The sequence below is a fragment of the Pteropus alecto genome, unplaced genomic scaffold (genome assembly GCF_000325575.1).
Source record: "Pteropus alecto unplaced genomic scaffold, ASM32557v1 scaffold79, whole genome shotgun sequence".
Classification (NCBI taxonomy): Eukaryota; Metazoa; Chordata; class Mammalia; order Chiroptera; family Pteropodidae; genus Pteropus; species Pteropus alecto.
Genome location: NW_006494612.1, coordinates 14533002 through 14550467, shown reverse-complemented (window position 1 = coordinate 14550467; position 17466 = coordinate 14533002). Strand labels below are relative to the sequence as shown.

Genomic DNA, 17466 nt, shown 5'->3' with positions numbered 1-17466 from the left:
TTACTTCTAGAGCATTAAGAACGTTAAAACAGAATATGGATAAGGTTTTTGAATAACTGGGACTCCACTGAAGATTAAACATTACACAATGAATTCAAGAATACAGTCTTTTATCTTTCTCTTATAATAGGATCAGAGAAAAGATCAAATATCAGGCACAGATAGAAGTGAACTAGAAAAAAAACTAAATTTACACACTTTTATTAACAGCCTATTAAAGGCCTGTTTCAAAGAAATAAGAAAGAAATGATATAAAAGAAGTTGGGATATTATAAGACAACACTGTGATGGTGATAAAATGATAAACTGTAACTTCCTGCCATTTATGACAGTTGGCATTTGCAGAGCTTTGACAGAGCTTTGACTCTGCTCTCTGTGTGGCTTGCTGAACATCTAGTGTGCAGAGGTGATGAGCATTTCACTAAGGGAGAGTAAAGCATCTTCAAGTCTAACAGCATTCTCCATGTAGGATGATTCATGACAACTATTCTCAGAGTGTTTTGATAAAAAAATGCCTCATCAATCTGTGCTTTAATACACAGCTTCCTTGCTATTGATGAATTCCATCATCAAGCAATATTTCTTAGAAATATAGTACATAACATGCTTAAAGTGAACCAACAACATGTTACAACTATTACCATGTTTCTCTCTGTTTAATCCATCTTTTATCACAGGACCACTAGATTTATCCATTAAAATACACTTATCCTGCCCAATCGAAACTTGACTGATTACCTGCAGAAAAAATTCAAAGTTTAGAGTGGCATTCATGACTGTCTATTATTAGGTATCAACTAACTTTTGCAACCTTATTTCCTATTTTACTTCCTCAAGAATGTTAAAATACAAATAAATTAACCTACTTGCCAATACCCAAATGCATCATGTACATATTCATCTCTGTTTTGTTTTTGTTTTTTTTTTTTACCCCAACTGTTCCTCAGCCTACAATGTTTTATAGCAAATTTTCCTTCTTTCAAAATCCTTCTAAGGACAACAATGGATATCTTCATTCTTAATTCCTTCCCTAAATAAGATATAATTGCCTTTTCCTTTCTTCCCCTTTGATAGGTTATCTGCACTTTTACAAGCATTAGTGATTTTAGGTTAACACCACCTTTACCTATTTCATAATATTATCTTCTAATACTGGAGAAACATTTGCCACACTGATTAAAACATATGTGGAGTAACTATGTTTCTTTTACTTGGGGATAAACCTACAAAATATTTTAAATTTAGAAGATGGTAACCAGATGAGATACTATTTGGAAAGTACGTCACGAAAGAAAGAAATGCAAGAACATTCCCTAGGTCTTTGGAAAGAAAAATTATAAAATAAAAAAATATCAGATAGCTTTAAATGTTCAAAAGAAGAGATATTCAATGTTTTTTGAACTAGTGTTATGTAAAAGACAGTGTATTTGATGGAGTGCCATTAATCGAGTGTTCAAGAGTTGATAGAAGAACCAAAGATTGCAGGATTCAAAGTCAGATTTTAGCTGAATTTAAGAAAGAGTTTTGTGGTCAAACTCCTAAAAATGAAAAAGGCTGCGATGTGAGACACTGCAATAGAAGGTTCTGTGTATAAACAGAATATGCATAATTATCTCTAAAGACCATCATTGAAGTAACTCTTACACAAGATGACTTGTGTGGCTTCTAAGTTTCCTTTAAATGTTAAGATTCTAAGATTCTAGAAATGTTTAATTATGTTTTTCATGACATCTGACATAACATGTGCTCCTATGTTGTGCACCTGCTAAAACTGATTTCGATCTATGCAGAATGGCCAACAGCCCAATACAGAATCACACAGAATGCCAAGAATCCCTCCCTATTAGATTAGAAAGATCACATTAGGATGCTCTCTGATATTTTAATACAGTTTTCCATTCACTTGCACTTATTAGTCTAGAAAGTCTACAGGATGGAGAAAAGAAAACCCTAGTGCACTATTGGTGGGATGGCAAATTAGTACAGCCACTATGAAAAACGGTATAGAGGTTCCTCAAAAAATTAAAAATATAGCTACTTTATGACCCAGCAATTCTACTTCTGTGTATTTATCCAAAGAAAACCAAAACACTAATTTGAAAACATATATGCACCCCTACGTTCACTGCAGTGCTTTTCATAATAGCCAAGATATGGTACATATATACAATGGAATATTACTCGACCATAAGAGAAATGAAACTTTACCATTTGCTACAACATGGATGGACCTAGAGGGTATTATGCTAAGTGAAATTAGTCAGATGAAGAAAGACAAATACCCTACGATTTCATTTATATTTGGAATCTCAGGAACAAAATAAATGAACAAACAAAATGAAAACAGAATCATAAGTACAGAGAACATACTGGTGATTGCCAAATGGGAGGAGAGGTTAGGGGTCTGGGTGAAAAAGAGGAAGGGATTAAGAAGTACAAATTAGTGGTTACAAAATAGCCATGGAGATGTAAAGTACAGCATAGGGAATATAGACACTAATATGGGAATAACTATGTATAGCACCAGGTGGGAAATATACTAATTGGAGGGGAACACTTTGTAAATTATATAAATGTCTAACTGCTATGCTGTACACCCAAAACTAATATAAAATAATATTGAATATCAACTCTAAATAGAAAAAATCAAAATTAAAAAAAAGAAAGTCTACAAGAAAAAAATGCATCTATTACCCTTAATTATAACAGGATACAAAATGTTTATAATTTACCAACATTTGATCATATTTTAGAAGAAAATTAATTTAATTAAAAATCCTTACAAAATAGAATGTACTTCTCTCTAAACGCACAGTACACTAATATATAAATACAATTTATCGTTAGATCTTGAGCTTTTCAAGAAAACTTTTTCCTTAAGAGATTTTACCATGCATAACAACTTATTTAATTTTTTTCAAGAATATCTTTAAATGGCCTTCTTCTTTATGTCCCGTATTGGTGCTTTGACAAAACTTCTGGTTTGTTGTATTTAAAGTAAGCCTGATGAGCTCTAGTCTACATGACATGGCAGAGCTCTCACTTCCTATCTATGCAAATGGAACAATGCAAGCAAAGACTTGGGGTAGGAGAGTGTCTGGTGACAAGAAAGACAACTATGATTACCATGTTGAGGAGGAACGGGACAGGGGCAAGTTGGAGGCAAGGCCACCGATCTGTCTTTTGAGAATAACCAGGAGAAAGGTAATAAAAATTTAAATGAAGACAGAAAAAATTTGGATAGGAAAAGACATAGGTAAAAAGTACTCTCCCCTTCTTTTTCATTATCGCTTGGCCTGTCATTAATGTGGACTTTCAGCAACTGTGGGCTGGATTGCTATAAAGTCACCTATATTCCCACTTTCTTAACTTTTTTTCTTTAAAATCACCCCATTCAACAAATATTCGTAGGATGAAATCATGAACAAATAAATAAAGTCACATTAATTTTTCTATATCCATTTCTCATGATTTGTTCTACTCAAAATACTCACTGATTCTCCATTCATAATATATAGATTCAAATTCCATCCCATTTGAAGAGAACCTATCAGATCTCTTCAGTTTATTTTTTACCTACTTTATATCAACCCTTCCCATCAGACTGCCTAGATTTATTACATTTCCAAAATGCAATGTATGAATTTTTACCTCTATACCTTAGGTCTGCTGTGTCCCCCCTTACGTCACTCTACATGCCCCATATCATGTCATCCTGGAAGATCTAGCTCAATTTACAATACTTTCATAAAACCTTTCTATCATTCTAGTCCATTCACCATAACTCTTCCTCTGAACTATTAAACAATTTTTGTTTGTAAAAGTTATTTCATCATTTATTGAATTGCTTTTAAAAATATAAGAATATAATGAACAGCAGAAATAACATTTACTGTTTAAAAGCATGATTGTTTTTATAAGGTGTAATTTATGTCCACTTTTTTGTCTTTTAGTTAATTCATTCATGGCTATCTTATTCATATACGCATTAAAATATTTTTAAATAAGACTTATTGATGGCTGTTTGACAGAATTCAATATCCTTCTTTCTTCCTATCAAACACTGGTTAGTACATGCCATGTATATCAGCATAATATGTTGAATTATATGTCAGCCTGATAGCTTCAGAAAACATGCCTTTTACAGCGTATCTGATCTTTCACGCCAAAGCATATTTATATTTCCACTGACTCTGCTTCCCTATGTCTTGCTATAAATTTCCTTTGTGGTCCCCAAATGTGACCCATCACAGTTATATGTGTTGGCACTGCATAATTTTCTTAAGATGAGTAGCTGCAGCTGCCTCATTCTATTAATTTACTCATCCAACTATGTTCATATTACTTAAAATAGAAGCTAAACTTTTCAATGTGGCACATTGTATACTTACTTATTAAATAACTTGCTTTATTTTCTATATATATTATCACTGTTTGAAATAAAGTATTTTATGATTAAAAAAAAATACCATGTTCCCACAGTAAAATGTGTAAAATGCAGAAAGTACAAAAAAGAAAATTTCATTAGAATCTTACTGCTTTCACATAATCATTGCTTAAATTCCAATGCATTTTCTTCTCCTTTTTTAAACATATTATTAATATAAATGTGATCATATTTTACATTCTTTATGTCACACATATTTTACTTAACATTATGCATAACCATTGCCTCTGTTAGTACAAACTCTTTGTAAACATTACTCCTAACAGACGAAAGATCATCCATCATAGAAGCAACTCAGTGTTGCAGGTCCTTCTTCATGGGGACCGATATTCTCTTTCATTTCATGAGTTCTGTCTCAGAACTGACTCAGGTCAGGAAACTAGGCATGGTATTAGAACTTTACATTGAGACAGCTGCCTTCATTCCTTTTCATTTCTTTTGGATGAAAATTGTAAACAATACTTATTGTCTCCCCATCCATTTTCCCATAGGAATATCACAGTTAGTAACCATATCCATAGCTCCATGAAGGCCAGGCCCTTATGGCTACCACTCCAGCTTTAGCACTCATTATAATAATCACACCCAATGTATTTCTCATGTTTAAATGCCATCACTGGCCAATATTATTTCTGAATCCTATCATGCCCATTGCTCAGGAAATCCTTTCATTGACTTTCTCTAATGTATCAGCTCACTTTCCCATAGTCCTTTTGATTACTACTTCCCCTGAATCCTTCAAATGTCCAAGATGTTGCACTCCCCAGTGTATGCTCTCCCAAGAATATCCTATCCTATTTCATGACAGGTGAAAGTTTTAATAATTGCAAGTCTACAGCCATGTCACCCTGAATAAGCCCGATGTCTGATCTTGGAAGCTAAGCAGGGTCGGGCCTGGTTAGTACTTGAATGGAAGACCACCTAGGAAGGCCAGGTGCTTGTAGGCACAAAAATTTTAAAAAAGGAAAAAAAAAGAAAAAGGTGAAAGACTGAGTGTCTCCTACCCTCAATATAATATTGGGGAATTAAAGAGAGGAAAAAGAAAGAATTACAGATCTATGATATGTCCACCCAGAACCAGTAACACAATCCTCCTTGCTAGCCAGCTGGTGAGTTATTTACCTGAACTGAATGTTATTCTTGCCACTGAGGAGCTTTTAGTCTAGCTGAAACAGGGAGGAGAGATATGTGTGTTAATCATGTCTATAACAGGTCTCTTCACGTGGTTTCAACAGAAAATATTTGTGGTATTTCTAAGAGTAAAAATCCCAAGAGTCTTAAATCCTAGAAATAAACCAATGAGTTCCACATATTATAAAGCACTAATACTTGTTATAATCATATTTAGCCATTTTCTCCTAACCTGGAAGAACAAAGGTAGGAACTATAAACTTCAAAGAGAAAATTGTTTAGTTTCTTAAAAGGTTAATAATTTACAGAAAATGTGAAAGAAAGCTTTCATCTCACGTAACTTCAATAGGTCAGTTTTGTATGATCTGCCAAGATGGATGATTGATTACATTATATAATAATTTTATTTTGGTCTAAAGGAGTAATATTCTTGTTATATAAATTTACTTAGTTTCTCTTAAGCACAGGACAGCAAAGAACTGTGTGAGTAGGACCGACTTTAACAAAATGCCTTCTCTGACTAGGTATCACGCCAATCTCTCTCATGCATATTCTCTTGTTTAACCTTCATAATAATACCAGGTAGAAGATATTAATCCCTTTTTTAGATGTGATAACAAAGACTGGGATTGATTACACAGTCTATCTAAAATTGAAATCTGGATGAGACAGAGGCAAGATTTAAGCCCAGGAATTCTTGATTCTAAAGTTTGATCTCTTCCACCAATTGTCAAGGGGAAAGATAATTTTGCTTTCAACTATACCCTATATAATTGTTCTCCTAGCAACTCTTTATGAAGAAAGCAGGTAATCAAAACATGACTTTCTCAGCAGTTTGCATGGTTGAAAGAAGACAATCCTTTCTTCTGTGGTCACAAGATGAAATACAAACCACAGTTTCACTTCTTTCACCCTATATCCAACTTAAGAATATTTTATATTTTTAAAATTAGGTTACAAGTAACATTATGTGAAGCTTCTAGGAGGAAAGTAAAGGAAGGGAATATTTTAATTCCAATACATAAGTTAATACATAAGCTTCCAGTAAACAATTCCAAAACCTGGAGCTAATAATTATAAAGAAAAAGTTTTAAAAAAAGAATCTTGGGCCATATGAAAAATGTAGCCTTCACTCAAACACATAAACTATGAGACTCAGGGATAAAGAAGGAAATTTCTACTTCTGCAATATTTGCGACTTATTCTAAGAAGTGCAGGGGCTTACTTTAGAGGCAGCAATAGCTAGAGAAATAAAACTGCAACGGAGAAAAGACTAACCACATCTACGGAATCTTGGGAGCTCTCCATGGTGCTGCTCAATTAAGCCTAGGCCTCCTGTAACGATTTCCATGCAGCATTGGAGTCATGTTTGCTCTTCTTTGAATTAAGGCCTTTTCGAGATCTAAACACTTATGAAATTAAAAAACAGCCTCTTATGATTTACAGCAGAGTGTTTTCACTCTCCTTTCACTAACTAAATTACATCTCTAAGTTCAGCGTATAACAGTAACCCACTATGATGCTGATCATCTACCCCATGTTGAGACAGCAGACTTCAGTTACCACTAAATGTAGTTTGTCTTCCAGATGTAACAACCCATCATTGCCCCATGTGGAGTAGAATGTGCTTTCTTTAGCCATCTTAGGAGAGATAATGGGCTGGCCAGAGGCATCTCTTTGAAATCTTTTGAAACCAGGTGATAAAGTTGACTGAGTCACTACTCATTTTCAAATAAATCTGGTTTTCTAAGCTTTGAAGTATTGGATTAGGTCTACCTATACTGATTTGCAAAAAATTATGAGGTCATCCCTTGGAATTTTGATTTTTGGAAGTAAACTTTTTCCATATTTCACTCCAGAAAAACAGGTCTGGAGATTTAAAGAACATTAAAAAAACTATTACTATATGAGAGAACAATAATTTTTTTCCTAGAGTCTCATGTAAAGATAAAATTATGGGTCATAACTTCATTTCTATCATCTTGTGATCATACACTAGATAATGATTGTCTTTAAGGCGTTAAGAAGCTTTCGAGTCAATATGTCAGACTGAATAAACACAATTTCCTCACCACCTTCCACAAATTTAAGTGACAATAAACAGGATGAACTATAATAATAATAAATTTACACCAACAATGAAAACTAAGTGAGGAAGAGTTACATTATTAAATCAGATATTTGATAAAATTAGGAAGATGAAAAATATATGTGGTTCTGACTTCCACTTCCAGCAAGGTGAAATAGTCATACTTCTCCTTATTCTTCTCATTTAGTATAACTAACAAAAAATGGACATTATGTATAAAAAAAAATTATTAAGGCTGAAAAGAATAATACAGACCAGCTATGGATTTTGGGATCCAAAGAATAACATGATGGTAAATTCCCTGGGTTTCATTTTGCCTCATGTGTCCCAGATTTAGAACCCAGGAAACTGACAATTGGAAACTCTAATCAGCACAGACCAAAAACACCCTTACAATAGCTGCTCTCAATGGGCAAAGGACTGAGAAAGATGCATACTAACAACATACAAAATTTTAGACAATAACTACTCTATTCCAGCAATATACCATAGAAAAAGAAATGTGACCTCACTCCTACCCACACCAGCAAAGAGCAAAAAGTGAGCCTAGAGTTGCACCCTCACCAGGTTGTAATGAGGGACCCCGCCCCAACCAGTGTGGTGTCAGAGAAGTCTGCATGAGCAGCCAAGAGTCTCATCCGTTATATCAGTCCGTAATATCTTGGTTGCAAGATTGTACAGTATTTTTGCAAGATGTTACCAGTGAGGAAAACATATATGAAATCTCTGTGTTCAATTGCTTACAACTGCACATGAACCTACAATTACCTAAAGTGAAAAGTTTAATAAAAAATACATGTGATTGTGAAACTCCATAATACACAGAGGATTAAGACCACAGATACAATGACCAGGCTATAGGAGTGCCATAAAAGGGATCAGAGAAAAATTGAGAGGAAAAAATAATAAAAATATTTCTTTTACTAATTAAAAGTATCCATTAAGTTCTGGTGGACACACAAAAAGATCTGCTCTTAGATGCATGCTTATAAATGCCAAAATGAAGAAAGGTCCTAAAATCTTTTGTGAAATACAGGTACATACAAGGTAACAAAAATTTGAAATAAAGATTCTTATCAGAAATAATGAATACTTAACATCTATAAATTAATGATTTAAAAGTACTAAGGGAAATTTATTTTGAATCTATATTTTTATAACTAGCAAAACTATCAACCAATGTGAAAACAAAATAAACACATTTTAGAGAATGCAAATATTCTACAATTTTACCTCCACTGTACTCTTTCAGGTAATTTTATATATATATATATATATATGAAAAGAGAAAAGAATTCAAGGACTTGAAGAAATAACAAGCAGCAGCTAATAAAACAAGAGTGAAATTTAAATTTTTTCTAGGATAACAGGCCTAATATAGACCGAACAAACAAGAGGTAAAAATCACAACATGAAATAAAGAGCTCCTAGAATATCCTCAAGGGGAAAGTAGATCTTTATAGTATATAATATGACTGAAAAACTAAGTACTGACAATGTAACTTTTACATTAATTTATTAATTTCTGTACTGAAATTATATTGACTTATTATGTTTTCATCATATGACTAAACTACAAGTAAAACTCCAACCTGAGTTTTTTAAAGCACTTGATAAATATTGACAAAAAGGTGAATGCTGGTGGACTCTACATCCTAAAGTCTGACAGGTTCTAAGCTCTAAGGTCACAAAGACTTGTGAAATCCTTTCCGTATGTTAGCAGCTAATATTCTTTTCTGGCAGTTCCTCAAATTAAGTCATCTGATACCAAAAAAATACCATATTCTCATTTTATAAAAATTAAATTTCAAATTCAGAAGGTTCCTAACTTCAAAGATGAGCAACAAAAACATCACTATAATTTTCTTGAAAACAATCTTAAGACTATAGAGAAATTATTTACCTTTTTCTCCTTTTAAAGTTTAAAAATACTCAGGAGAGTTAAACTGACTGCATCACAGCGGTGTTACCTCTGTTATAGGGATATAGTTATAGTGACCCAGCTACGTAGAATTGCCAGCCCTCTTATCTAGGCAAAACTTGTCAACTATAGAGATGGAAGTCAGTTCATAGACTGAATTGTAGGATACATTTATTCTTTTATGCTTGTATGTAGGAACTAAACTTCCTTGAAACAGTAATTATAACCTCTTCCTTTCAGAGAACATAAACAAACATGGTATAAAGAGCTGATTGAAGAGTCATCAATGTTATTTAGGGAATCAGCATTGTGAAAGACAGCGTAAGATGTACATAATTCCTCTTCTTCCTAAGATCATAGTTAGCCTACATTTCTTCATCTCATTTGTATTTATGAGTCACCGCTCAACCAAGTTTTCTAGCTACTAGAATTTAAAAGGAAGCAATATGCACTGTTTTCAGGTCTGGCCCATAGAAATATATCATATGTGGTCCTCAATGCCTTTTCAGCTTATAGGGAAATATAATGGAATTGAGCAAAATGACTTTGGAAACCACACAAAGAAAATGGTAGGGCAATAAGGTGGAAGGAATGTAGGTCACTGACTCACTACAAGAAGCACCATACATTGATCCAAAGCACCCTAATGGACTTCATGGTAAGAGAATCGAAGCCATGTACACATTTTGATTTGTTATAGCATTTATCATTATCTTATATAACTTACACTCACCCACATCTTAAAATTCTAACTGATTGGGGCCTTTTAAAGTGCAATTGACTTTAAACACACTCTTATTAATTGTGCATCAAATAGTTCCAGGATAAATCCAAGGAGGCATTTCTCTTATGAGTTTACTATGGCTTCTCCAATTTCAGGTATAAAGAAAACTAACCCCATTAAAAACAGATCTTCAGATAGTTATAGTAAAAGATAAAAAATATTCTGGTTTTCAGATCAAATTTAAGAGAATAGAACAAGAATGCATAGATGAGACAGAAGAATCACTCATGTCTAAGATTCTGGCAATAAGGTACCAGAATTTTAAAATTTAAGACAACAAAAATGACACCTTAATTTGAGACTTCAAAATATTTTGGTTTAGATGTTCATGAGATTACAGTTATGAAGGTAAAATGACTAAACATTTGAAAGATTAGCATGTCTACTTTACCAACATCTGTAGGAAAATCTAATGATACTGGGATCTTAAACAATTTTTCCAGGTTTTAAAGGTATGATTGACAAATAAAATTGTACATATGTAAGGTACAGCACATGACATTTTGGTATACATGTATACTGCAATATGATTGCCACAGTCAAGCTGACTAATGTATCTATCACCTCATATAATTACTTTCTTATGTGTGTGGTATGAACACTTGAAATCTCTCTTAGCAAATTTCAAGTATACACTACATTATTATGCTGTACATTAGGTCTCTAGAACTTACTCACCTTATAACTGAAAATTTGTAGCCTTTGACCAGAATCTCCTCATTTCCCCCACCATTCTATGCTCTGTAACTATGAATTCAATTTTTTAGGTTCCACATATAAGTGAGATCATGCAGTTTTTGTCTGTGCCTGGCTTAACTTCACTTAGTATAATGTCTTCCAGGTTCATCCATATTTTTGCAAAAGGCAAGATTTCCTTTTCCTTTTTAAGGATGAATAGTATTCCATTGCATCTAGACTAATTTTTCAAAGTATAAATGGGCATTTCTATTTAGCAGTTTTGATTTGATGATGTTCTGCTGGGAGAGGATATATCAAGATTCATTTACATTGCTACTAAAAAGAATAATAGAGAACGTGCAGTTACTTATCTTTTTTGTTCTCTAGTTAAGGACATGTCTAAACATTCAATAAAATGAAATACAGAAGAGCTCATTTTATTCATTCAGTTTTTATTATAGATAATTACTTTCTATCCATTTAGCATTATCTCAATGACTCAGACCAAAAAATTATTATTCACTTCTTTCTCTTTCATTGTGTCAATTATTTGGTTATTTGAAGCAAAATAATAACTAGTCTTTTTTTCAGTGGTTGAAAGTATAGAGCTTTTTTTCAGTGGTTGAAAGTATTAGTAATTACATTTTATTACTAATTACTGATACTCTCTAATTCAGTAACTACGTGTTAAATAACTCTAGAGCATTCATCTTCCTACAACTAGACATTATAAACAGATTTAGCTGCTAATCAAAGGAAATAAATAATTTTAATGCAAAAAAATGATATACGTATGTACATATGTGCATATATGTGTATTGTGTGGATTATATAAATATAATATATAGCCTGTTATCAAAGGTTACATAATCATTAGCCTGCTTGTTGAACTGAATATTATATATAGCTTTTACATGTCTATCTTCAGCTTTTAAAAAGACTTCCAATGTCCTGCTTCTGAGCACTAAATCTCTCAGCCAAACCACCACATTCTCACATTATGGAATAAAGCAACATTAGAGTTTTGACTCATTTTGTTTTAGGTTAAATAACAACTGAAAGGAGGCACACTTAGCTCAGACAGCTATGCATGTGATGAACAAAACGTCACCTTTTTTATACACTCCCCTTGTCACTGTTTCTTAATATGGTTCTGCCTGTGCATACAAAATCTGGAAATAAATGCTCCCTACTTCAGGCTCTCTGAATGAATACAGTTCATGAGTCACTTTCAAAAAATTAGACATTCTTTCTGCCCTCTCCTATTAATGTACCATAATGCTGCCTTAAGTTTATAAGGTAGCTTATATGCAAAATGATTCTACTATGTGTTGTCCGGCACATTATAGGCCTAGAATCTCTTGGCAGGTTAAGGATTACTGCGCAGAACACTGCTGCAAAGCACAGAGTCCTTCTGTTTTATTATGAACCTTTAATTTACTATCTCACAAGTTTCTTTTTAATCTTCTCCTTTAACCCCCCTACACACACACACACACACACACACACACACACACACACACACACGTACGTACAATTTCAAAGCTGGCAGAAATTGCGAGTAGGATTTGGAGGACTGAATAAGCTAAAGCTAGACTGAAGTTAATGGAGCTCCTCACCCCCTAGCCTTGGACAGAGATGCTCTAGTCATTAGCATGCTCTCGTTTTTTGGCAAGATCCCCTAGGTAGGACTGAGCTTCCATACAAGCGGAGCCAAAATTTATAGCAGCAGCACCTTTTACCTTCCACATGAATGACCAGAGCTCTCAGATCCAGCAGATTGGTGGCTGCTCATAACACTGAACCTTTGAGTCAAAAGAAAGGGCTAGCATTAAGTAGTGTGAATTAATTACATATTCTTTATTCTTTCACAAGTCCTGGTTATTAAGGGCTCTTACGATATTTGGCACTGATTTAGGCATTTTGTGATGGCCCTACATCTGAGTCTTAATGTAGCAATTCAAAGAGCTATTCAATTCTTTGTTAAAGCCAAACCCCTTGCCAACAGACCCATATCTTGACTACATTATGTTCTTTTCAGCAGATGGAGTTTGGGGATTCCTGTGAAATTGTGAAAGCAAAAGCACAGACACAGCAGGACAGAGCTAAAGGGGAATAACAGATAAATATATCCAAAGGACAATGAAAGCACAAGCAGGGTCAGGATAATTTTTTTAATCACAAATGGATTCATAAGAGCATTTGAGTTTTCTTTATTAAAGAGTTTTAAGAATGTACTATTTTATAAGAAAAAATAAAAATAGAGCAACTGCAACCAAAAATTATTAAAAGCGCAACACTTCTATGTAAATTCAAACAGTCTAAGCTGTTCCAGGTATTTCTAAATATTTCATGTTTTAATTGGCTTCTCAGGCAGATATCTTAGAGTCTATAAGCCACATTCACTTAATCTTGTATTGATTCTCTAAGATGCTTCCTGATACTATAACTAACCTAATCAATTAACTTCTTGTAAGTAGCAAGACAATTTTCTCTTTGTCTTTTCTTTCCAATGAAGCTTGAATACTTTATTACCACGAAAGTATCTCATGTTGCCTCTTATCTATCAAGGTACAACATTGTGTCAATAAAAATGTCTAATGTCTTTCATTAAAAAAAAAGTTTGGTCTATGGCCATGCCACCCTGAACAAGCCCGATCCCACCTGATCTCGGAAGCTAAACAGGTTCGGGCCTGGTTAGTACTTGGATGGGAGACAACCTAGGAAGACCAGGTGCTGTAGGCGTAAAAAATAAAAAACAAGAGATTATAAGCTGACAAGGTCCTTGCAATCTGTGAGGTCAACCAAGGGCTGCCCCTCCTAAAAAAAAAAAAAAAAAAAAAAAATAAGTTCGAATATTCTGCACACAGAAAGCATATAGAATTGCTTCAAACCAATATTAGGAGTGGCTTACAAATTTGGGGTTGTGTTGATATAAGTTCTCTTTAACTAGCAGAAAAGCACCTTTTCCTTGGTCTTCATCATGGGAGGCTTGCCATCACTCAAGGAAGAAGAAAATGGTTCTGACACTTGGTATCAAAACAAGTGCAAGTCCACAGGTCAGCCATTTATGACTTCTTTAGTTAACATTGTTTTGTTTATCTCAATAAACAAATGTCACTTGTATTAAAATGTGAGGATTTGGCATGAGGGAGAGAAGTTACTCTAAACTGAGCCTATGCACTTTTTCTTAGGCCCAGACCTAGAAACAAAAGAAACAATAAGATTCAAGAAAGACATTGTTGGAGTCAGCCAACTTGGACTCAAGCCTTGATGTCAGTTGAGAACATTCCAGTGTCAAATTCTCTGAAATTTCATTTCCTGTTCTACAAAATGAGATCAATACAATTATCTCCAGGGCAGTTTGGGGGTTCTCTAGATCTAACCCCTCCTTTCTTTGATCCGAGTCCATTTTTCTACCTGAGAGATCTTCCCAAAGCAGAAGAGAGACAAGGTCACTTTCCTATCCCACACTTCTCCCTGTCTAGTAAACGCAGGCCAAACCACACAGCATGCAATTTTCCATCTCATGGAGCCAAGGCTCATCCTGCTTTTCCCAGCTCATCTCTGGTCATTTCAATTCACTTCTCATTTTAACCACATCAAAACAAATTTATCACATACTTTCAACCCTATATAGCTGTATGTTTGTTCAAAGTACCTCCACTAAAGGTTCCCTGCCCAAAATGCTCTTCCCATCTTTGTTCACTTAGCAAACTAATGCTCAACTCTCAAGGTTAAGGGTAGCTCCACAATCGTCACCTTTCCAACGGTGCCTGGAGCTTCTCCCAAAAGAAAGAAAGAGTAATTTTCACTAGGCGAAACAATCTCATTTTTTTGTTTGACTTTTAACATGAAAAAATATTTTATTTGTCATCTAACATGAAAATATCTACATGTTATTTAACCACACAGTGAAATGTTTTTTTAAAAAATGCAATCTGTATATTTACAATCTGAGCACTAAAAGCAAATATATTATTTAGAGTCCCAAAATCAATCAACTTTAAGTCTTTACAGTCTAGGTAGTCACTGAATTGTGAGAAAACAAGCACACATGCAGAAAAATATGGCACTTGAAAAATTAGTTCATGTACATCAATTACTTGAGCATTGATAACACCTATCAATTCTAATATAAATCTTTAAAATTGATATAAATGAGTAGAATGAGATTCAAACAAGTTCAAGAATTTGCCCAAGTATTTGATATATGACAGAACTGTCATTCAAACTCAGGTCTGTCTGCTTATAAAGCCCATTCTATTTCTACTCTTCCACATTGTCTCTCTATTCGCCTCATACTGTGATCATGGGTGGATCGTCTAGCAATGGTCTATGTGTCTTTATTCAAGGTATCAAGTGCTATCTCTAGCCAGTCACTCAAAATACTTTTTTGCTTGAGGACAAAGAGGGCTGGTGTGTGCAGATAGAGAGGTTATGAAGAAGAGAGAGGGGCTTCTTCAAAACATAGTTACAATCCATTAATAATGCATACAATTAAAGTAAGTTTCCTCTCTGGCACCAAACCCATGGGTAGCCTTTCTTATATGTGGTTCAACTCCCTAAACTATTTTTTATGTTTTTCTAAATAAAAGTAACATACTATAGCAGAATTGTGAGCTGATATAAATCATCACTGAGTTATTAAAAATATTCTCACCTCCTAATTTCCTTGAATTGGTTAATTGGAGTGATTTATTATTGTGGTGGTGTTGGTGGTCATGGTGATGGTGGTAGTTGTGTTTAGTGACCTAAAATTGTGTATATATCTTTAATTTGAACATTTTATGGTCTTATGTCAATCTCAAACATGTTTATTCATGCTCTGCAAGAAAAATATATCAATGCACAATAATGTTTCTCATAGCAAATGCAAAATAAACAGACTTGACTAGAAAATTGAGAAAATGAACTTCAATATAAAATTAAATATGTAATCATGTATGCTATAATAGAACATTTTTAGCACATCTTATAATGCCATTCAGAATTATCATCATTTTTGGATATAGATAAAGACATAGACATAGACACAGATGTAGAGCATTTAAAAAATAAATTTGAACCAGAGAAAACATTGAATTTAAAGGTTAATAACATGTCAAATTTATTGGCAGGAAGAGCTCCCTTATTTTAACTGGCTTCCAAACTGGCAACCAATGAGGAATCAACCCTGCTTACTCAGTATAGGTCCTGGAAGAAAGTAAGTAAAGGGAATTTAGACGTTATGGAGAATAGAGATAAGAAAGACAGAATAGGTCCTGCAGGGTAGAGGACCATTTCCCTCTCTAACTTAAGCACGGTGGTTAAATCTGACTGTAGCTCTTGTCACGCTAACACTTAGCACTTAAAGAAGTTTGCATGGTGGTCAGGGATAATGGAGAAGCTCCCAAACATGTCTGAATTGTCAGCTTTTTCTCCTGCAATGACTTCTCATATTACTACTAAATGTCTACATACAATGTTGTAAGTTGGCAAATAGCAAGGCACTAAGTCTATCCTTAAGGTGTTTTTTTTTTGTTTTTTTCTTTTTCAGTTTCTCAGGAATAATATGAGTTCTACAGTCCTTCATGCAGCTAAAGCCCTTGTCTAGCCCTGGTGCAAAGAGAAGACACAAGTTAAATAGTGATAATAATTCTAAAAAACTAGGTTATTGTTTTGTGTTAAATAACCTGGTTGGTGGCAACCAATTTTCTTTACAAAATAAAAGACATTTATTACACTGCTGGCATTAGGACAGAATTAGGAATGATTCTACATGATATACACTTTTCTAAACATGTGTTATCCTGTGCCCTCTCCCTCTCCCAAACCCCTGTGGATTTTTTTAAGGTGATGTTTAAGATAAGACAGAAGCACGGATGACTCACCAAGAGCAAGACGGGAAACCTGCATGGGGAAAAGCCTATGCAGAGAAATAGAATCAGAATGTCTTATTCACTCCAGAGTCAAAACTCAAAGTGTGAATTCAATTTAGTTAAGATGTGCTGCCACCTGGAGAAGTGGCTCATTTTTAGGAAGTAATCAGCCATCAACTAAGAAACCTACAGATACAGTCAGAAATTACTACGGAGCAGAGATCTGGATAATTTTGGTTTATTTAACATTAAAAATAAAGTCTAACCTCTTGGTCTAATGAACAACATATGTGTCTCTATTTGTCTAAGCATTCACATCAAGGCAGCCACACACATCTGTAGTCTTTCTTGTCATAATTTCATTCATGGCATATAAATTTTAAAAAAAAAATGTCCAGCCCAGCTACATAAATTTGCATAACATTCTCAAGGAAGCATAGACTTTTCTGAATAAAGAAATGTTGTTTCCAACTATCATTATGTGTATGGATGTGTACCTGTGTGATTAAAAGAGTTCTCTAGCTTTCATCTCTTCCTTGCAATTTGTGAATAAAT

The 17466-nt window shown here is 34.0% G+C and overlaps 1 protein-coding gene and 1 pseudogene across 1 annotated transcript in view; one reads left to right on the top strand and one right to left on the bottom strand.

Moving 5' to 3' along the window:
• CLVS2 (clavesin 2) overlaps positions 1–17466 on the bottom strand; it is a 61927-nt gene that overhangs the window by 30922 nt on the left and 13539 nt on the right. The window lies entirely within an intron of this gene.
• LOC112474442 lies at positions 13677–13795 on the top strand (annotated as a pseudogene).